Source organism: Hevea brasiliensis, chromosome 18 (genome assembly GCF_030052815.1).
Source record: "Hevea brasiliensis isolate MT/VB/25A 57/8 chromosome 18, ASM3005281v1, whole genome shotgun sequence".
Lineage (NCBI taxonomy): Eukaryota > Viridiplantae > Streptophyta > Magnoliopsida > Malpighiales > Euphorbiaceae > Hevea > Hevea brasiliensis.
This window is the reverse complement of record NC_079510.1, coordinates 2,173,292-2,197,455: the sequence shown is the minus strand read 5'-3', so window position 1 is coordinate 2,197,455 and position 24,164 is coordinate 2,173,292. Positions and strand designations below refer to the sequence as shown.

General features: G+C 35.4%; 1 non-coding gene across 1 annotated transcript; it reads left to right on the top strand.

Moving 5' to 3' along the window:
• The first annotated feature begins 23,834 nt into the window (after nt 1–23,834).
• On the top strand, nt 23,835–23,941 carry LOC131176213 (small nucleolar RNA R71). The gene has a single exon (XR_009146338.1). It is a non-coding gene; the product is annotated as a small nucleolar RNA R71 (small nucleolar RNA).
• Nucleotides 23,942–24,164: the final 223 nt, after the last annotated feature.

Sequence of the window (24,164 nt, the reverse complement as noted above, 5' to 3'; positions counted from 1 at the left end):
TCGTCACTTCCCTTTCGGGTTACTCATCACTAGGATTTCGGCTCGTTTAACCTTAATGCATTTTATTCCTAAAAATTTTTCTTGATTTTTATGAGCATTATTTGGTTTATTTATAACTCCCCACTCTACTTTAATTATAATTTCAAACATTCTAGCTGCCCGGACCGACATTGGTCTCCGAAATAGTAGACTATACAGACTAGCTAAAGTGAGGATGTTACATTAATATTTTATTTTATATTGGAAAAATTGTTGATATATTGGTATGGTGTTGATGGAATTTGTTGTGATGGTTATTACCTTACTTGCCTTTTCTTTCAAACTTTTAATCTTTTGTTAGAGAATGTTGTGATAGGGTGAAGCTAAGGAACTTCTAAGTGGAGTTAATTGAGAGTTTAAGTCATGCTTGAGGACAAGCATGGAATAAGTGTGAGAGAATTTGATAAGTGCATAATTTATTAATTTTACTCCCATCACATTTACTGTTTCTAGTGTGTTTTATGCATAATTCAGTTGATTAAAGTATATTTATCATTTAGGCATATTTTTAGATAGTTGTTGGAATAATTGTGTTAAATGGAGAAATTTTCAGCATTTGACCTTTCTGTATTTTTCAGGTGTTTCTAAAGTTGTGGGTTTCCAAATTAAGTGCTATTTAATCCATTAAAAAGCTAAGATAGAGCACTACAAATGGTAAAGAGGGACCAAAGCTCAAATCAGTCTCCAAGGTTGACAAAATGAGCTATGGATCTATTGCAAAAGCCCACACTTGATTGTCACGACCAATTTCAGTATTTATTTTGTATATGGAGTTCCAGAAGTCAAAATGAAGCAACCCCAAGCCCAATTGAACCTTAAGAGCTACCTCTACAACTTCTATGAAGGGCTGGATGTGAGATGAGGCCATTTTAATTGTGAAAAATGGCAATAAAATTGTCACTATGGGCTGGACCGTCTGTTTGAATTAGTCCCAGTTTTTGGTCCATAACTTAGGCTGTAAACCTTAGATTTAGGCAAATGAGTACCCGTTGGAAAGCTAAGAAATAGGGCTACAACTTTCCTGAAGAGGGCAGAGATAGATTCGGAAAGGAAGTCACTGAAAATCAGCCTTGATTTCAGAGACGTGAATGCAGGCTGAACATGAGTGGCTAAGTTTTTAATTCAGTTCAAGGGATTCAAGTTCTTTTGCTTGATTTGTGAGACCAGTTTCTTAATTTAATTTATGTCTTTTTGAATATCTATTGTTTTCTGATTTCATTATCTTTGATCTATTGAATGATTTGCTAAAAAGGCCTATTAGTTAATTGTTTGATGTGATCAATTGCTCGTTCATCTTCATAATCTGTAATTATTATGTAAGATTGAAAATGAGTAGCAATTAGGTTTTATTGATTATGATCCCAGTTTTCGATAATAACTTAAGGAAATAATAGGGTGAATTAAATGATTTATGCTTCATAAATTGTTGTTCAGCTTAACTACTTCCTATTCTTAAAGTAGTTATTAATTTGATGAGGATTGGTTAATGCCAATTCAGTTAATAATTAGAGTCAACAAGAGTGCTGGGCTCGAATTGATGAGTATAAGGAAGTTAGGGATTTTACCTCGCTATTTGGTAAATCTACGTTAAGTATTCAATAAGAGATAATTGTATTTCTTTTGTCTATGATCAAATCAATGCATTGAAATGCGAATTACCTTGGACTGAAGTTTGTTTAAGTTGAGAGTTTCTTATTTAATTTTAGATCTTAATTTTGGATTTTTGATTTCTTCTTTGGATTGTGAATTACCCCCCCCCCCCCAACCTTTGTTTCTTTTTCCATTACAAAGTGCACGAAATTTAATAATTCAGTCTCTAGGGTTCGACTTGGACTTACCACTTATTGCAGAAAATATTTCATTACTGGTAATTTTAGTTAATTTAATTTCTGGTGGAATCGATGGCCATCATTCTCCAATCTCCCAAACTACAACTTGGCATACATGGCACTTCTATTAAGCAACAATCAATCTCAAGGATGCCAATTTCAAACAATAACATAAAAGTCCCAATAGCTAGTGTCACACCCTACCCCTCTGTAAGGCATAACATGATCCCATAGTATACCTAATGAATTACCAACTCCGTCTACTGATAATCCATTAAATACACTACAAGGGATTTTAAAAACTTTTCTTACTTCTTTTACAGTGGTGAGCACTATTTACAGGTGTGAAAGACTTTGGTGAACTGAAGTGAAACAACTAACTCATTTGATTTATTTGGAATATCTGTAAAAATTTTGGCAAGGTGCCATTTGTATTTTGGACAAAACAGTTCTTCAGAAAACCTGTAAAAAGCACTTCAATATATTTTCAAATCTCAACTCCAACATTTTTATCAACACAACACATTTCTCAAGTCAAATCCACAGTGATTTTCAAAGACTAAGATATAAAAATATAACACAATTTTTACAAGCCAAATAACTCATAATTATTTTACAACTTTACTGTACAACTTAAATTTACAACTGCTCAAAACCAAGAACAAAATATACATACAGTGAATATACATTACAGTACAAAATGCCACATGTGGTATACTCACTATACCCAAAATCTCTCGCTGGCGGTACTAGCAGCCTAGTCTGCTGCCCTGTCTGTCTCTCTACCTGCGACAGCAATAAAAAGCTATCGCTGAGACAATGTCTTAGTAGTGCACAACATTAACCAAATACAAATTTTAAATCACAATTCATAAATCATATCAATAGTGGATACTTAAAATCATAGTTAAATTCAAGACAATGAATGTCATAAGGAATTTAAACTCCAATTCACAAATTATCAAAATTCATAATAACACAATTTAGTCAAATAGCTTAAGAATACCGTATTGCCAATTCATACACAATTTGATCAAGTAACTGAATAATACCATTTTGCAAATCAATAACACAACTCGATCAAATAACTGAAGAATATCGTTTTGCAAATCATTAACATAATTCGATCAAATAACTGAATAATACAATGTTGCCAATCAATAACACAATTTAGGTCATGACACAAATTTTTTCATATATGCCGTGTTGTACACCACGACAAGACATACTCACCCCAATAATCGAAATCAATGAGGGAGGAAGCTAGCTATCTAATGAGAACTCATCCATACTCACCTCAGACTGGGAAGTCAAAGAGGGGAGTCAAAGAGGGAGGAACATAATCATACTCACCCCAGACTGATAAGTCAAAGAGGGAGGAATCATCACACTCACCCCATTAATGGAGGAGGAAATAGTATCAGTGTCATGCCAATTGTGAGTCAAAGCAATTCCAAACATTTTATTCAAATGATCCGTAAGAATCCAATAAATTTCCAAAGTTATAATCTCATTCACAAATGGCAACACAATTCGTAATTCATTTCAATTTCCACAAAAACCATTTACAGTGCTCTTCAATCAATAAGTATCCATCAAATACCATTCAAACAGTTTCTCACAGTTTCAAATCATTTACAATACTTTTCAAGCAATAAATATCCATTCAAGTACATTTCCACAATTTAAAACAATAATATACAAGTAGTCATAATTTATTTCAATTGAAAATTTCAAAAGAAATAGCCGTTGTGCACAAACCTCTGATATTTGTCTCCTGGTCCTGACTCAGTATTTCTTTCCCTTTTGCTGAGTCCTTGTTAACTGAGAAACACAATTTGAAGTGTTTCAGTACCAAATTAAACTGTCTCTATCGATGGTGTTTGGTAAATAATGCACTGAACTCAATTATTCACTTAATCACCTAATATACCGACCCTCGTTGCGTTTTAGGTAAATTGGGTTTTAATGTCGTTAATATGTCACATTCGATAGGGTTTTAGGTTTGGTACATTTTACCAAAGTCATTTCCTTGTTTAGTGCATTTTAATGCAAATTGCTGGATTCCGGGACACTGGTTTGACCTAGCCGGACGATCTAGTTCCCTCGGTTTTCGGGTCTCGGTCGAAACTACAAACTTGTAGATCTATGTCTTATGGACCGCGGTGCAAAATTTTAGGTCAATCCGAGTTAAGTAGACCAAGTTATGGTCATTATACTACTGCTGGTCAAATGGTACCATTTTAGGTCAATTTTAGGTCAATTTGGTCAACTCTGGTTCGGCCAGTTTCTGGACCCGAACTTGTGCAAGTTGTTTGACTTGCTTATGGTCATTTCTGGGCTTTGGTGTCTTCATAAGACATGTAGGTATGGGTCTTAACTATTCTTGGTCAAAATTTCAGGTCAATTGGACCTGGTTTGAGTGAGTTATGGCCTAAACACTCACTGCTGCCCAATTGGTCATTTTTCAGGTCCTAATTGCACCTAATCCGAATTGGTCATTTTCTTAGGTCACTTTGCAAGCAGAATTTTGGTATGTTTTCTCAATGAAAGTTGGCACATTTTGTGCCTAGTTTCACCTCCAATTGGTCTCATACCAATTGAGGTTACACATTTAAACTTATTGGTCTATTTGCACACTGCCCTCTATATGTCTTTCAAATCCCAATTCAAACACACATTTACCTTGCAATTTGTTCACTTCCCTACCAATCTGTTTTGGTACATTACCAAAAGCATATTCTACTTTACCTTAACACTACTTTGGGCAGATTATAATTACCCTCAACACACCAAATATAATTCATATTTACAAGTTCTAAGTACCATTACATACACACCTAACCATTACAAATCTTATATACACTTTACAATATCAATCTCCATACATATCCATCAATCCTTCTAGGTCAATATTCTGCCTACACTTCCATAAGTACATACATTTACTCAAGTTTTCCAAGCTAAAAATTGTCCTCCAACATCAAAGTGCCCTACAATTTACCAATTCCCATCCAAGTGCATAAATCAACATATATATGTGAAATAATTCACTAGGATATTAAATCACCATGATCAACATTATTTCTCATCAATTATATGCATAATAAATCACTAAATGCGTGACCCCATGGCTGTCCAAAAATGGCTATCTCAATAACTATTTAAACTTTAAAATTTCCTTCACAAAACTAACACCCATAACATGAACATAAAGTTTAACAAAGGAATTCTCAAACATGTAAACTTACCTTTAATTGTAACTTGCTAAACCTTCACCAAACTTCTCAAATTTGGTATCAATATCTTCCTTGTGATGTGTAGACCATTTTTCATGAAGGAACCTAAGAGATTGGAGTTGAAAATGGAGGATGGATCAAGCTTGCATGCAAACACCCATGGAGTTCTTCTCCTTTCCTTCAATTCGGCAAGTTTGAATGCTTTGGAGAAGATGAATATTTCTGCTGGTTTAGTGGAGTTACAGCTGCCCTATTATGTGTTTATTTTATGCATTAGTGGTCCACTCATAAATTTAATCATATTATAAACTTAACTCCCACTTATTCCACATTTAACCCATGATTTTAGCTATTTACTTTAGGTACCACTAAACTAATTTTTCATTTTATTTTCTAAGTGTAATATTATTTATTTTTAATGGACATTTAGGTCAACAGACAATTCGGGATGTCAAATGACCATAATGCCCCTGTTCGGGTGGCATTCTCGATTTTTCGGTAACACCGTATTTTGTCTGTTTTTTGATTTCTCACTTTTCTTTGTACTAATTATTTAATTTTTCTTTAATCTTTCTAATGAGATTTATACTTCAATAAGGGTCTATTTATGTCCTAAAAATGTTTTCCAGGGTTCCCCGCAGTCCAGGGCTAGTCAACGGTCCACGCCGTGACTTCCCGGTGCGGTCACCCATCGCTAGGTTTCCCGGCTCACTTATTCGGTTACATTTCTTTGCTATGGTTTTTCCTTTGTTTTTCTTGTATTTTGTTTTCTTGTATTTCATTATTTATGTCTCCTCTCTCATAACAAGGTGTGGTTCTAGGCATCCTAGCTGTCCGGACAGCACTGGTCACCGGAACAGCAGAATGCACTACCAAACTTAGGGGTGTTACAATTCTCCCCCCCTTAAATAAATTTCGTCCACGAAATTTTTACCCAGTAGCCATCTTACAATAGTCATACGTTTATTTCTCCTTTCTATATGATCGTATAATCTTCTTTTTCTCAAATTTGTATAAGACTTTTAATAATCTAATACAATGTTTACTTTGTTTGGATAACACCAATCTCCTCTTACTATTGTGTTGTCTAATATTTCGGTTCACGTTCCTTCTTAAATGACCCTTGAGGTCATGTTAGAATCATTCATCAGTCATTGGTCCTCTGACCATTCTAGTCCATAGTCTTCCTCACATTTGTAATATTTCTTTGTTACACATGAATCAACTGTTCAATTCTCTACTTTCATAACTCTTTTTATCTGTCAATATTCTATAACTTACTTCCTTTTGTACTAAACTATAACCTTTCGATATTTTAACTTTTGAGTTTTAGATCCCTAAGTAGGATTTTCAAACTTATTTCTAACAATTAAATTCTGTCATGGCATAACTATACCAAAACAGATGCCGTTGTCAACTATTCTTATCTAGGTGTACTATCGGGTAGTACGTAGCTCTACACAATAATCTCAAGTCGATCAGAATCGCACTTACGGTATAAACATCAAGAACATTGCATAGTTACTACGATACATCCCAATAGATCAAACTTTGTTATCTTTTATTCTTTTTGAATTCACTGATATTCGAATCTTATTCTGATTACAATATCCATTAGCAATTTCTAACAGTAACCTCCTTGCCCTCATCTAGAGCAATTCCATTACTGCATCTTACTTTTACGTCCTCTTGCCTTACATTAAGTAGGCTCGCCAATTAGCTTTATAATTTATGGTGTGTTAGAAAATACTTTTCGCCGATAAACTCTTTCAAAACTAATTTCACTTATTATCACAATCCTTATCTTAAGGGCTAATCACTAATGCGTCAAAATTTATTCCTCAGAAGGAATAACAACAGAACATATAGTTCTAACACTAACATAAAAATATGCAAACCTGTGTCAAACAATACATATATATATCTTAGTTGCTAATTGAGAAAGTACCAACAATGATGTCAAAAGTCTCAGTCTCTTTTCTGTCGTATAGCGTATACTCTAGTTGAAGCATCACCCTATTTTGGCTGATTCACAGTAGTCTGACTTCTAGGTGTACTACCCCTACCTCTACCTCTGCCTCTACTAACTGATGGTGAACTCTTTGGGGTAGAAACTTGGGTTGATCCCTTTGGTGTAGTAAATGATCCAGAACGATCTGGATTTACACAATCCCTAGCAAAATGACTAGTCTCTCCACAGTTAAAGCATGCTCCTACGGCTCTATAACATAGCCCACTATGTGGTTTACCATAAATTTCACAAAGTCGATCTGACAGCGCATTTCTGGGTTTCTGTTGAGTTTGCTGATCGGATCGAGGTGGTTTCTGTCCAAAAGATCTATCTCTACCGGACTTCTTACTATCTCTGTCGTATCCCCCAAAGTTTTTCCTCTTTCCAGTAGGACCACTAGAACTCTATTCTGCTGACTTTCCCTCTTTTTCTGTCTTCTCTGATTTCTTTTTCTCAGGGGCCACTTCAGATTCAATTCTTTCTAATTCTAGTGCTTGAGAAATAAGTTCAGAGAAGTTGTTATGTTTGAATCCGACCACTTGTAATCTGATACTAGGCTTCAAGCCGGTTTCAAACCTCTTACATCTCTCCCTGCTGGTAGAAAGTAGACTTACTGCATAATGGCTTAGGCGGGAGAATTCCCTTTCATACTCAGCCACTGATCTGCCCCCCTGTTTCAGACTTAGGAATTCTTACAGCTTCTGGTCTACATAAGCATCAGGGACATATTTTTGCCTGAATTCCCTGAGGAAGTCATTCCATGTTAGCACTGCAGGTTCTACCAGACTGTGGGGAATGGTTTTCCACCAGTCATAAGCATCCCCCTGTAGCAAAGATACTGAGTATTCAAATCTGAGCTCCTCTATGCAGTGCAGTTCCTTGAATACCCTATCCATCCTATCTAACCACTGTTCTGCCTCTAGAGGATCTACTGTACCCTTGAACTCTGTAGCCCCATACTTCATCAATTTATCATACTGCCTGGTAGGAGACTGTGGTTGTACCACTGGTATCTGTATTGGGACTTGAGTAGGTGCATTACAAGCCATTTGTTGGAACTTTGCCTGTCTGTTGGAGCGAATCGAGCAGAACTGCATGCTGCAGGGGTCTTCTGAACCACTAACATTTTGTAGGCCTGGGGCATCCCCTTGCACCTCAGCTTCAATAGATTGATCGACTGAAAGATCACCCTCTTCCATAGTCAATTTGAGGATTTTAGACCTCCTGTAAAATAATACAAGGAGATTTCCTCCCGTTAGTGCATATTTATAATGTAATGTACTGTATGTATCAAACATTTGAGCAGTTGTAGTTACCGACAAAAAGATTTCAAATTCACGATTCAAATTCACTTTAAAACCATTGCTCGATACCACTAAAACATGTCACACCCTACCCTCTGTAAGGCATAACATAATCCCGTAGTATACCTAATGAATTACCAACTCCGTCGACTGATAATCCATGAAATACACTACAAGGGATTTTAAAACTTTTCTTACTTCTTTTACAGTGGTGAGCACTATTTACAGGTGTGAAAGACTTTGGTGAACTGAAGTGAAACAACTAACTCATTTGATTTATTTGGAATATCTGTAAAAATTTTGGCAAGGTGCCATTTGTATTTTGGACAAAACAGTTCTTCAGAAAACCTGTAAAAAGCACTTCAATATATTTTCAAATCTCAACTCCAACATTTTTATCAACACAACACATTTCTCAAGTCAAATCCACAGTGATTTTCAAAGACTAAGATACAAAAATATAACACAATTTTTACAAGCCAAATTACTCATAATTATTTTACAACTTTACTGTACAACTTAAATTTATAACTGCTCAAAACCAAGAACAAAATATACATACAGTGAATATACATTACAGTACAAAATGCCACATGTGGTATACTCACTATACCCAAAATCTCTCATGGCGGTACTAGCGACCTAGTCTCACGCCTGTCTGTCTCTCTACTGCATGACAATAAAAGCTATCGCTGAGACAATGTCTTAGTGGTGCACAACATTAACCAAATACAAATTTTAAATCACAATTCATAAATCATATCAATAGTGGATACTTAAAACCATAGTTAAATTCAAGACAATGAATGTCATAAGGAATTTAAACTCCAATTCACAAATTATCAAAATTCATAATAACACAATTTAGTCAAATAGCTTAAGAATACCGTATTGCCAATTCATACACAATTTGATCAAGTAACTGAATAATACCATTTTGCAAATCAATAACACAACTCGATCAAATAACTGAAGAATATCGTTTTGCAAATCATTAACATAATTCGATCAAATAACTGAATAATACAATGTTGCCAATCAATAACACAATTTAGGTCATGACACAAATTTTTTCATATATGCCGTGTTGTACACCACGACAAGACATACTCACCCCAATAATCGAAATCAATGAGGGAGGAAGCTAGCTATCTAATGAGAACTCATCCATACTCACCTCGATCGGGAAGTCAAAGAGGAGGAACATAATCATACTCACCCCAGACTGATAAGTCAAAGAGGGAGGAATCATCACACTCACCCCATTAATGGAGGAGGAAATAGTATCAGTGTCATGCCAATTGTGAGTCAAAGCAATTCCAAACATTTTATTCAAATGATCCATAAGAATCCAATAAATTTCCAAAGTTATAATCTCATTCACAAATGGCAACACAATTCGTAATTCATTTCAATTTCCACAAAAACCATTTACAGTGCTCTTCAATCAATAAGTATCCATCAAATACCATTCAAACAGTTTCTCACAGTTTCAAATCATTTACAATACTTTTCAAGCAATAAATATCCATTCAAGTACATTTTCACAATTTAAAACAATAATATGCAAGTAGTCATAATTTATTTCAATTGAAAATTTCAAAAGAAATAGCCGTTGTGCACAAACCTCTGATATTTATCTCCTGGTCCTGACTCAGTATTTCTTTCCCTTTTGCTGAGTCCTTGTTAACTGAGAAACACAATTTGAAGTGTTTCAGTACCAAATTAAACTGTCTCTATCGATGGTGTTTGGTAAATAATGCACTGAACTCAATTATTCACTTAATCACCTAATATACTGACCCTCGTTGTGTTTTAGGTAAATTAGGTTTTAATGTCGTTAATATGTCACATTCGATAGGGTTTTAGGTTTGGTACGTTTTACCAAAGTCATTTCCTTGTTTAGTGCATTTTAATGCAAATTGCTGGATTCCGGGACACTGGTTTGACCTAGACGGACGATCTAGTTCCCTCGGTTTTCGGGTCTCGGTCGAAACTACAAACTTGTAGATCTATGTCTTATGGACCGCAGTGCAAAATTTTAGGTCAATCCGAGTTAAGTAGACCAAGTTATGGTCATTATACTACTGCTGGTCAAATGGTACCATTTTAGGTCAATTTTAGGTCAATTTGGTCAACTCTGGTTCGGCCAGTTTCTGGACCCGAACTTGTGCAAGTTGTTTGACTTGCTTATGGTCATTTCTGGGCTTTGGTGTCTTCATAAGACATGTAGGTATGGGTCTTAACTATTCTTGGTCAAAATTTCAGGTCAATTGGACCTGGTTTGAGTGAGTTATGGCCTAAACACTTACTGCTGCCCAATTGGTCATTTTTCAGGTCCTAATTGCACCTAATCCGAATTGGTCATTTTCTTAGGTCACCTTGCAAGCAGAATTTTGGTATGTTTTCTCAATGAAAGTTGGCACATTTTGTGCCTAGTTTCACCTCCAATTGGTCTCATACCAATTGAGGTTACACATTTAAACTTATTGGTCTATTTGCACACTGCCCTCTATATGTCTTTCAAATCCCAATTCAAACACACATTTACCTTGCAATTTGTTCACTTCCCTACCAATCTGTTTTGGTACATTACCAAAAGCATATTCTACTTTACCTTAACACTACTTTGGGCAGATTACAATTACCCTCAACACACCAAATATAATTCATATTTACAAGTTCTAAGTACCATTACATACACACCTAACCATTACAAATCTTATATACACTTTACAATATCAATCTCCATACATATCCATCAATCCTTCTAGGTCAATATTCTGCCTACACTTCCATAAGTACATACATTTACTCAAGTTTTCCAAGCTGCCGAAAATTGTCCTCCAACATCAAAGTGCCCTACAATTTACCAATTCCCATCCAAGTGCATAAATCAACATATATATGTGAAATAATTCACTAGGATATTAAATCACCATGATCAACATTATTTCTCATCAATTATATGCATAATAAATCACTAAATGCGTGACCCCATGGCTGTCCAAAAATGGCTATCTCAATAACTATTTAAACTTTAAAATTTCCTTCACAAAACTAACACCCATAACATGAACATAAAGTTTAACAAAGGAATTCTCAAACATGTAAACTTACCTTTAATTGTAACTTGCTAAACCTTCACCAAACTTCTCAAATTTGGTATCAATATCTTCCTTGTGATGTGTAGACCATTTTTCATGAAGGAACCTAAGAGATTGGAGTTGAAAATGGAGGATGGATCAAGCTTGCATGCAAACACCCATGGAGTTCTTCTCCTTTCCTTTAATTCGGCAAGTTTGAATGCTTTGGAGAAGATGAATATTTCTGCTGGTTTAGTGGAGTTACAGCTGCCCTATTATGTGTTTATTTTATGCATTAGTGGTCCACTCATAAATTTAATCATATTATAAACTTAACTCCCACTTATTCCACATTTAACCCATGATTTTAGCTATTTACTTTAGGTACCACTAAACTAATTTTTCATTTTATTTTCTAAGTGTAATATTATTTATTTTTAATGGACATTTAGGTCAAAAGGAAATTCGGGATGTCAAATGACCATAATGCCCCTGTTCGGGTGGCATTCCCGATTTTTCGGTAACACCGTATTTTGTCTGTTTTTCGATTTCTCATTTTTCTTTGTACTAATTATTTAATTTTTCTTTAATCTTTCTAATGAGATTTATACTTCAATAAGGGTCTATTTATGTCCTAAAAATGTTTTCCATGGTTCTCCGCAGTCCAGGGCTAGTCAACGGTCCACGCCGTGACTTCCCGGTGCGGTCACCCATCGCTAGGTTTCCCGGCTCACTTATTCGGTTACATTTCTTTGCTATGATTTTTCCTTTGTTTTTCTTGTATTTTCTTTTCTTGTATTTCATTATTTATGTCTCCTCTCTCATAACAAGGTGTGGTTCTAGGCATCCTAGCTGTCCGGACAGCACTGGTCACCAGAACAGCAGAACGCACTACCAAACTTAGGGGTGTTACAGTTAGATCAAACCCTAATTTCAAAGTTTCAATGTCATGCATACTTCCATGCAATTCAATTTCTACACATTAAACTTCATTAATCCACTTCACTAACCAAATCAAAACTATCAAAACTATCAATTTCATTCATTTCCTATGGCTGCTGAATTTTTGGTCCTTCACAAGCCCATTGTTTTCTTAGTTTTTCATGTAATTTTAACTCATCTCAACCTCAATTCAAGGTTTAATGAAGAAATAAAGAGAGAGCAAGCATTAACCTTTAATGATCCAATTCTTCAAGTTGCCAAACTCCACTATTTTCCAATTCCTTAGCAGCCAAACTCTTCCTTATGGTGTGGGGATAAATTTTAGTGAAGGGAGTTTAGGGTTTTGAGGTGGGAAAGCTTAGGGAAATCAAGCTTGGAGGAAGAAAAATGGAAGGGAGCTATGGAGGTTATGGTTCGGCCATGGCTAAGAGAGAAGAAGAAGATGACCACTTAAAGCAAATTTTGTCTCTTATAATCTCTGTTATCCCTTTTAATTATTTGTTGAATTTTCATTGGTCAAACTTTTTAATTACATCACCTTTAGGTTATGCTTAACTCATAATTCATTTACTTTTTGATTTCTTTCTTTTCTTTCTTTTACCTTTTTCCATTACATAATTCATGATTTAATTTATTTTATGTGTTTTAATCTCTCTTATTTTAATTGACATTTAGGTCAAAATTCCACTTTGAGGGTGAAATAACCAAAATGTCATTCGTTATGCTTGCCAGGCTATTTTTATCTGTACCGATTAATAAATTATCTTGAATTTTCTTTAATATTCTTAATGTCATTTATACCTCAGTAAACCTTCAATTAAGTCTCAAAAATTATTTCCTAGGGTTCCTCGTGGGTTTGGGGTCGGCAACTGTCTTCGCAGTTACTTCCTGGTACGGTCATCTATCTTCGGAACCTCAGCTCATTTAACCTAATTGCATTTCATTTCCTTTATTTTCTCTTAATTTTTCTTTCACTTTCTTAACATTTATTCCATCAACTTATGTCTCCTCACTATAGTTTAAGTGTAGTTCTAGACATTTTGGCTGTCTGAACAGACATTAGTCATCGAAACAGTAGAATGTACGGACTACCTACAGTGAGGGCATTACAATTCTTCCTCTCTAAATAAAAATTTCATCCTCGAAATTTACCTGATGTGAAGAGCTGAGGGAACTACTACCTCATCGTCTCTTCGCTCTCCCATGTCACCTCTTCCTTGTTGTGGTGTCTCCATAAGACTTTCACCAGTGGAATTTTCTTATTTCTGAGCTATTTTACTTCCCACGCCAAGATTCTAATTGGTTCTTCTTCATATGTCAAATTAGGTTGCATAATTATCTTCTCTGTTGAAATGACATGTAAAGGATCTGACCTGTATCTCCGGAGCATCAACACATGGAACACATTATGAATCTTGTCTAGCTCAGGTGGTAAGGCTAGTCTGTAAGCTACTGGACCCACACGTTCAATAACATTGTATGGACCAATAAATCTAGGGCTTAACTTACCTTTTTTGCCAAATCTTAGCACTTTCTTCCAAGGTGATACCTTGAAAAACACTTTATCACCAACCTCATATTCTATGTCTTTTCTCCTCAGGTCGGCATATGACTTCTGTCTATTTGAGGCGGCTTTCAAGTTGTCTTTGATGAGTTTCACTTTCTCTTCAGTTTGCGTCACCAATTTTGGGCCTACTACTTTCTCTTCACCCATCTCTGTCCAACATAAGGGAGTCCTACATCTCCTCCCATACAATGCTTCGTATGGAGCCATTCTTATGCTGGCTTGGTAGCTGTTATTATAAGCAAACTCTACCAAAGGAAGGTACTTCTCCCAACTTCCTTCAAAGTCAATAATGCAGCTCTGAAGCATATCCTCCAATACCTATCATATCATTCATGTCATGTCATTATTATCATTCCTTTAACAATTATAGTAATTTACTAAGTTCTAAGGGTTACCTGAATCACCCTTTCAGACTGTCCATCCGTTTGAGGATGAAAAGCCGTACTGAAGTGCGATTGAGTGCCTAATGACTCATGTAACTTCTTCCAAAACCTCAAAGTAAACCTTGAGTCTCGGTCAGATATGATCAATGTCGAAACTCCATGTAACCATACTATCTCAGCTATGTAGATCTCTGCTAATCTTTCCAATGAGTAGTCAGTTCTGATAGGTAAGAAATGAGCTATTTTTGTTAGTCTGTCCACAATCACCTTGATGGTATCATGCTTCTTCTGTGTCAAAGGTAGCCCAGTTACAAAATCCATGGTGATGCTGTCCCATTTCCACTCTGGTATAGATATGGGTTGCAACAATCCTAATGGAACTTGATGCTCAGCTTTAACCTACTAGCATGTCAGACATCTAGTCACAAAATCACCAATCTCTCTTGTAACACCCCTTACCCGGTCTATAGTGTAGCGGAGCAAAGTGTGCTACATTCGGTGCCGGAGCACCCTATTCTGTCTTTTCATGTACAATATTAATTCATTTATATTATATTATGTGTAAATTTTTTTTTTTTTTTAATCCCATTCTGTCACATTATTTCTCATGTTAATCGTTCATGTACCATATCATAACATTACTCATAAAATTCTCAAATAAAATAAACCTGCATTTTATTCATATAACATTACTCACAATAATATACAATTTTATATACAATCCAAAATTTAGTTGCATATCTCCATCTGATTTATTACATACAATAACCAAAATACAAAATCTAACTATACATGAGCCCTACCAAAAAGAACTGGTGAGGTGACAATTTACACTGTAGCAGATCTGCTCAAGTTCTGTCTACGCTCTACTGCTGCTGCTGCTGTGGCTCTCCTGTACCTACGCGTGGTAAGAACCAACGCGCTAAGCATAATGCTTAGTGGTGCATATATTGAAATAAAAATAAACAAATAACTGAAATAATTATTCTACGTGTATTCTTATAAGGAAATATAAAATTTTATGAATTTCTAGGTCTTTTACATGTTTATAGAACTTTGGACAAAATAAATTAATCGGAGTCTTTTTATCATGTATCTTATGTTTAATTCAATGAAGTTCACCTTAATAATCTTCTCTTGTATTTATTTCAATTAAGGATTTCTACTTATTTCTGTGCCCAAGTAACATATGACAGACTATAAAGACTGGATACACGGGAGTATACAAGTTAGACAGCCGTATGTCTATCAAGTATACAACGGTCATATCAGGCACAAGGCCAGTGGGCAGGCATAAGCTAGTAATAATAAAAATTGGCACTATGGCCATCGGGTAGGCATAAAGCCAGTAGAATAATCATCTTAGACATATGTTGTCTGTCAATGATTATCCCTGTGGGCAGTACTGTAATATGTAGTCCCTAATTGGTATACCAATCAATCCAACCTATATAAATGAGTCTAGGTGTACTTTGGGCAGAATAATATTATTAAGTATTTATAATTTCATTAATTCATGTTATTTTTATGCTTAATAATTTATTCTAATTCATTTCATCTCATATGCCTAATTATTTTATGGGCTTTTCTTTAGGTCCAGATTTGGTGCACTATCTTTGCATAGTAAATTGACTAGGATTTGGCTACTGTTTGGCCACACTCCCTTCATAGAATTTGTTTCTCTATGTCTTATAGTCACTCAGAAATTTTTATTACAATTTTTCAAGTTTTGTAGAATTAATTATGGCCAAATTACTGGCCTGGACTCATGTACCATGTTCTACCAGGACTCATGTTTAGATCAGAAACTTTGACTCCCATTTTGGAGTTCTTATGTTCATAATTTGAGGACCAAGTCTAAAACAAAGTTGGAGCCCTGTTTCTTAGGGTTCCAGATCTGTATGGCACTACCTAATTGGAGTTTTATAGTAGGAGATATAGCTAAATGTGTGTTCTGAGGTCAAATGGTTCTTTTGAAAATTTCCAGAATTTATATGTTAACTTAACCTAGTCAATTGACCTAGTTCCCTAGGTTTCTGGGTTTTGGTTAAAAGATCAATATTGTATATCTATGTCTTATAAAACCTTTTCCATTGGTTTCATTGCATTTGGATTTTTATAGACCAAGTTATGGCCATTTTGCCAAAACTGGTCGAGTGAGCTTTAGTCCAGAAAATTCTGGACAGAATAGTGCAGGTCAGTTTGGTGTCCCGATTTGAGTCAACAATTTCTTTTGGTTAGAGGCATTTCTGAGCTTGGTGTTCTCAATGAAAGTTGTAGTCCTAGGTCTAATCTTTCTACTGGTTAAAATTCAGATCATTTAGACTTGCTTGAAGAAGTTATGGCCAAATGAACATGTACTGTTCATTTGGTCAATTTTCTGGGTTCGAGGTCTGGACATCCGAATTGGGACAGTAAATTGGTCAACTTATGGACAGAATTTGGGCATGGTTTCTTCATGAAAAATGGGGCATTTTGTCCTAGGTTTCATCTCCAATTGGCCTCACACAAATTGGAGCAACAGAACTCCAATTATATCTCAAACAATGCACTGGACTCAAAGGTCCGATTTTCCTGCATAAAAATCAACACTCCCAAACTCAATTCTCCCAACTCCACAAACTTCATTTAACATATATAGCACTTCTAATGGTCATTAAATCATCTTAACATCATCCATTTCAAGACACACATCAATTTCCTCAAAGTTAGGTCAAAAACCCTAACTCACAATTCTTCAATTCATGTAAACACATGCCAATCAATTTGTTCATCACAATTACTCATCAATATCACTAATAAACACAAATAATTTCCTCAAAACCATCAAACCACAACTCATATAATGGCTGCTGAAATTTAGAAATTTTATATCCCTATAAATTGCTTTTAATTTTATATCAATCTAACTTAATTTAGCAAGCTTGTCATACTTAGAAAAGAAATAGAAATAAATTAGTGCACTAACCTCTTTGAGATCAATTTAAGCTCTCCAAAACTTCAATATTTCTTCTCTTTGTTACTACCAATAGCTTTCCCAAGACTAGAAATGAATTTTTTGTGAAGGTTGTATGAAGATTTATGGAGGAAATTAAGAGAAATAAAGCTTGAAAAAAAGAAAAAGCTATGGAGCTTTCTTTAGGGAATGGTTCGGCCAACTCTAGAAAATGGAAGAAGATGAGTGATTTTTGGGTTTTTTAATCTCATTTTAACCTTTTTATGAATGCTTGTTGGATAGTGATTGGCTAACAAATTTTTATTACATCATGCTTACATGTGCATGATGTCATAATCCTAATTAAATTTCATTTTCTTTTCTTTTCTTTTCTAATTAATTTTAATTTAATTTGTAGCAATATTTATTCATATTTTAGATTATAATAATTATTTATTTAATTGGACAAGTTGGCCAAAAATCATCTCTGAAGACGAAATGACCAAAATGCCCTCCGTTTGGCTTAATAGACTAAAATTGTCTGTACCGATTGAAAAATTTTTCTAAACATTTTCTTGGTATTCTAATGCCATAGAAACCTCAATGACTCTTCTCTGGAGTCCCAAAAATTATTTCATGAATTTTCTCACGGGTCTGGGGTCGGTAATTGTCTTTACCGATACTTCCCTATGCGGTCACCCTGATAGGGCACCGACTCATTTAACTTGGTTGTATTTTATTTCTAAAATTTTTCCTTAATTTTTCTTACACTTATTTGATTTATTTATGACTCCTCACTCTAGTCTAAATATTTTTCCAGACGTTCTAGCTGTCCAGACCGACACTGATCATCGGAACAGTAGAATGTACAAAATTGCTACAGTGAGGGTGTTACATCTCTCTTCATTCCAGGCCACCAATACTGTGTCTTCAGATCATGATACATCTTGGTACTTCCTGGGTGCATAGCATGGAAGCTATTGTACGCCTCTTTCAAGATATTCTTCTTCAGTTCCTCATCTCCTGGTACACAGATTTTGCCTTTATAATACAAGCACCTATCTCCTTTCAGCTCATAATCATAATCAGTCTCCTTCCCCTCTTTAACTCTGCCCATAATTGTCATAAGCTTTTCATCCCTTATCTGTGCTTCCTGTATTTGCTGTAACAAGCTTGGCTTTACACACAACTCAGCCAAAATAGTCCCATCTGGAACTAAAGACAAGTGAACATTCAATGCTCTCAAAGCCATTATAGACTTCCTACTCAGTGCATCAGCCACTACATTTGCCTTCCCAGGGTGGTAGTCAATCACACAGTCATAATCCTTAAGGAATTCAATCCATCTCCTCTATCTCAAATTGAGTTCCTTCTAGGTTGGCAAATACTTTAGATTCTTGTGATCTGTGTATATGTAGCGCTTCTTACCATATAGGTAATGCCTCCATATCTTTAATGCAAATATTATTATCGCCAATTCCAAATCATGTGTTGGGTAGTTCTTTTCATGTGGTCTTAGTTGTCTAGAAGCATAGGCAACTACTTTCCCTTCTTGTATCAGAATACACCCAAGTCCATTGTGAGAGCATCACTGTAGATCACATAGTTTTTCCCTGACTCTAGCTTTGTCAGCACTGGAGCTTTTGTGAGCATAACCTTTAGCTTTTCAAAGCTAGCTTGGCATTTGTTATTCTAGTCAAACTTGACATTTATGTAGTAGTTTAGTCAGTGGAGTAGCTATGAGGGAAAATCCCTTCACAAATCTTCTGTAGTAACTAGCTAACCCCAAAAAGCTTCTGACTTCTGTTGCATTTCTAGGAGGCTTCCATTCAACTATTGCCTCAATCTTCTTTGGATCCAACCTGGTCCCATCTTCTAATACAACATGTCCAAGGAAAGATATTTCCTCTAACTAAAAATCACACTTGGACAGCTTGGCAGACAACTGCTTTTCCCACAGTGTCTATAGTACTACTCTCAGGTGTTCATCATGCTCCTTTCGGTTCTTAGAATACACCAGAATATCATCTATAAAGACCACTATGAACCGATCCAAGTAGGGATGAAAGATACAGTTCATTAGGTCCATAAAAGCTGTTGGTGCATTCGTTAGCCCAAATGGCATTACTAGGAACTCGTAGTGTCCATACCGGGTCCTGAAAGCAGTTTTAGGCACATCTGTCTCCTTTACTCTCAGCTGGTGATAGCCTGATCTAAGATCTATCTTAGAGAATATACCGGCTCCCTTCAGTTGATCAAACAGATCATCTATCCATGGTAAAGGATATTTGTTTTTCACAATCACCTTATTCAGTTACCGTAGTCTATACAAAGCCGTAGTGTACCATCTTTCTTCTTCACAAACAGTACCGATGCTCCCCATGGTGACACACTAGGGTGTATGAAACCCTTATCTAATAGCTCCTGTAACTGAACTTTCAACTCTCTCAGTTCAGTGGGTGCCATCCTATATGGATCAATGGAAATCGGTCCAGTACCCAGCATAACCTCTATAGCAAACTTCACCTCTCTCTCTGGTGGCAAACCCGGCAACTCTTCCAGAAATACATCCTGAAAATCACATACAATAGGGATGTCTTGTAACACCCTCACCGTAGGTAGTTTGTACGTTCTACTGTGTCGACAACTAACGTCTGATCGGACAGTCAGAATATCTGAAACTACACTTAAATGATAGTGAGGAGACATAAAATGATGGAATAAATGATAAGAAAATACAAGAAAAATTAAGAGAAAAATAAAAGAGATGAAATCAACTAGGTTAAACGAGCCAGAATTGTATTGATGAGTGACCGTACCAGGAAGTCACTATAACTCAAAGAGGGGCATTTTGGTCATTTAGCACCTAGAGTTGACTTTTGACCTAAATGTTCATTAAAAATGACTTTTGACCTAAATGTTCATTAAAAATGAGTAGTATTGAGTTTTGAAAATTTCATGAAAATATGAAATTTACATGTAAGATGAATTAATGGAAATATTAAAACCTTATATATTATAATTGATTTATTATTGTTAGTGGAGGTATAAAAGCCATAAGATGACACATCTTAATCCACTAACTCACTTCATCTTCTCCAATTCTCAACAATGGCTGAATTTCACCTTCCACAATTCCTCCATGGAAGTTCACATGCAAAGCTCTAAAATCCCACCATTTTCCACATGAAATCATAAAGCCCCTTCATAAGAAATTTTCCTCACACCATGGGAAGACTATAGGCAGCAAAAGGAAGGAGAAATTCCAAGGTTTTAACAAGCTCAAGAAAAGGTTAGTGCTTAATCTTCCCATTTTTCTTCATTAATTCTTGTTTTGAGCTTAGGATGAGTTGATATGCTAAGAAAATTGAGGAAATTGATGAGTAATTAGGGAGCCATGAATTCGGCAGCCATGAAAGGTGGTCGATTCCCCCACGCTTATTCCATGTTTATCCTCAAGCATGACTTAAACTCTCAATCAACTCCACTTAGATGTTCCTTAACTTCACCCTATCACAACATTCTCTAACAAAAGATTAAAAATTTGAAAGAAGAGGCAAGTAAGGTAATAACCATCACAACAAATTCCATTAACACCATACCAATATATCAACAATTTTCCAACACAAAACAAAAGGCTTGAAATCAATTAAGCTCACACAATTAAAGTTCCATAAAATTTTAAGTCAATACACACCAAAAAACAAGGCTAATTTATCAAGGCACAACAATTATAACTCTTTGCAAATCTTAGGGAAGATAGAAATGCTCCTCTTTTTTTTTTATTTGAAATTGATACTTCTCTCTTGTCACAGTTATCACTTTTTTTTTTTATTTCAACCGTCACCTTCAGAAAAGTACCTTACTCATATCCTAGCTAGCTTTTGGCCTGAGAATCGACATAGGGTTCATGAAGGACCCTGGTTAGTTTGCTTAACTAAAATAGTGGAGTAATTTTCAAGTTTAACCTTTTATTTCCCCCAATTTATGCATCTACATATTATAAAATGCCCTGATAGATTAAACAAAGTTTTGAAATATGTATGACACTAGTTTAAAGTACACATAACTAATCATTAAATAAAGCTTAAATGATTTATGCAAGAAAAAAATTGCTTTATGGTATGGAGAAGAGGGAAAATCTATAATTAAAGTTACTATTACCTTGCCTAAAATCTCAAAAATTCAATCTAAAATAGAAAAGTCATTTCAATGACAAAGCACTTCTCTCCGAGAGTTAATAAAGAATCATGAATCAAGCTTATAAGAACAAATTTTATTTTTATTTTTTATATTTTTTTATTTTTATTTATTTATTTATTTATTTATTTATTTATTATTAAAAAAAATTGCAGCAACAAATTTCTCCTCCCCCACACATAAAACTTACATTATTTCCAATGTAAAGCCCAAATGCAAAAGAAAATAAAAAAAATGCTAGAAAATAAAATAAAATAAAGGAAAGAAAACAAATCTGATTGTGGCTAACAAGCCACCCATAGGTTGCCTCTCAAGAAGTGCTTTTGTTTATCGTCGTTAGCTCGACATGGCAAAGCTCCTTAATCCACTAAATTCTCCTGAAACCCCTCATAAAATGGCTTGAGTTCATGAACATTGACCTTGAACACTTTGTTAATTCCTAAACTTTGAACTTCAACTGCACCATAAGGAAACACATTAGTAACAACAAAGGGTCCAATCCAACGAGAACACAACTTACAAATCATCAGCTTCAATATGGAATTATACAATAACACTTTTTGCCCAATCACAAACTACTTCCTTAGTTTATCATGGAATGCCTTTGTCTTTTCTTTATAGATCCTAGAATTCTCATAAGCCTTAAGGCGAATTTCCTCTAATTCATGCAATTGTGATTTTCTTTCTAACTCATCCTAAAAAACATCCTACACAAATATATCAATAATATTAATAGAAAAGACAAAATGATCATCAGCAGGATACTTCATGAAATCAAAGATATTAAATTTGACAGTCTCTCCATCAAACTTCATAGTTAAGGTACCCTAATCCACATCAATTTTGTCTTGGCATTTTTTAGGAAAGATCTTCCAAACAAAATCAAAGCTGAATTTGATAAGAGAGCACTATCATCCTCCATATCTAGAATATAAAAATCTGCAGGAAAAATCAATCCTCTAACCTGCACCAACACATCCTCAACTACTCTCAATGGGTAAGCATTAGAACGATCAGCTAACTGAATAATGACACTAGTTTCTTTCAAAGGACCCAAATTTAAAGTTTGAAAAACTGAATTTGACATAACATTAATAGATGCTCCTAAATCTTCCATTGCACTTTCAAATTTAGAATCACCTATTCTGCAGGGAATAGAAAACGAACTTGGATCCTTACACTTAGGGGGTAATTTTCGCTGAATTATTGCTGACACATTTTCCCTCACACTGATCTTCTCATTATTTCTCAACTTGCGCTTTGTAGTGCATAACTCCTTAAGGAATTTAGTATACTTGGGAACTTGTTTGATCGCATCAAGTAAAGGGATATTGACCTCTACCTTCTTGAAAGTCTCCAAAATTTCTTTCTCTTGTTCTTCTTTCTTAGTCTTAGCCAACCTGCATGGGAATGGCGAAAGAACAGAATTATTAACCTTATTCAGTTTAGGTTTAGTATTTACCTCAATTTCAGGAACTTCAGACTCTTTTGCTCCTTGCTTTTTCTTTTTTATTAGCTCATGTGGAGTCTAATTATCAACTTCTTTCCCACTCCGTAATAGTATAACACTCGCATTTTCTTTGGGGTTCATGACTATTTGTGACAGAAGCTTTCCAAAACCTTGAGCTTCCAGCTTACTCACATATGAGGCTAACTGACCAATCTGCCTCTCTATGTTTTGAATGCTATTTTTGGTCTCCTGTTGAAACTGTTAGGTATTATTAGCCAAAGCCTTAACAATTTCATCAAGTGACATACCTTGATTTGAGGGAGGCGGAGGTGGAGGTGGTTGATTCACTTATGGTCTTTGCTACTGGTATTGGTTTTGCACCGGTTGATTCCTATAACTCAAATTGGGATGATCTTGCCATCCTAGATTATAAGTATTCGAATAGGGATCATACCTGCATCGTGGCTGTCCATAATGTCCTACTGCATTAGCATGTTGCATTCATTCATCCTCTTGTAACGCAGGACACATATCAGTAGCAAGACCTGAACCCGAACAAATTCCACATACCTTAATAGTTTGCATGTTCCCTATAGCCAATTGCCTCACCAAAGAAGTTAAATTAGAAATTTGTTTCTCAAGGTTAGATGTACTTACCTCATTAACCTTCATAGGTGCGTGATCCATTCTCATTCCAAACTGTTGAGAATTTGGTGCCATGTTAGCAATTAGCCTCTTGCTTCTTTTGGTGTCTTGTCAGCCAAAGCGCCTCCACTAGCAGCATCTATCATACTGCGGTCCATTGGTAGAAGTCCCTCATAGAAATACTGAATCAAAAGCTGCTCACTTATTTGATGATGGGGACAGCTTGCACACAGTTTCTTAAATTGTTCCCAGTACTCATACAAGCTCTCTCCATTGTACTGCCGAATTCCACAAATTTCTTTTCTTTTGTTGGCAGCACGGGAAGTAGGAAAATACTTCTCTAGAAATATCTGCTTCATCCCATTCCATGAGTTGACAGATCCAGAAGGAAGGTAATACAACCAATCCTTAGCTGTGCCCTCTAGTGAGAAAGTGAAAGCCCGAAGCTTGATCTGATCCTCTTAAACTCCTTGAGGTTTCATGCTGGAACACACAACATGAAATTCCTTTAGATGCTTATGTGGATCCTCACCT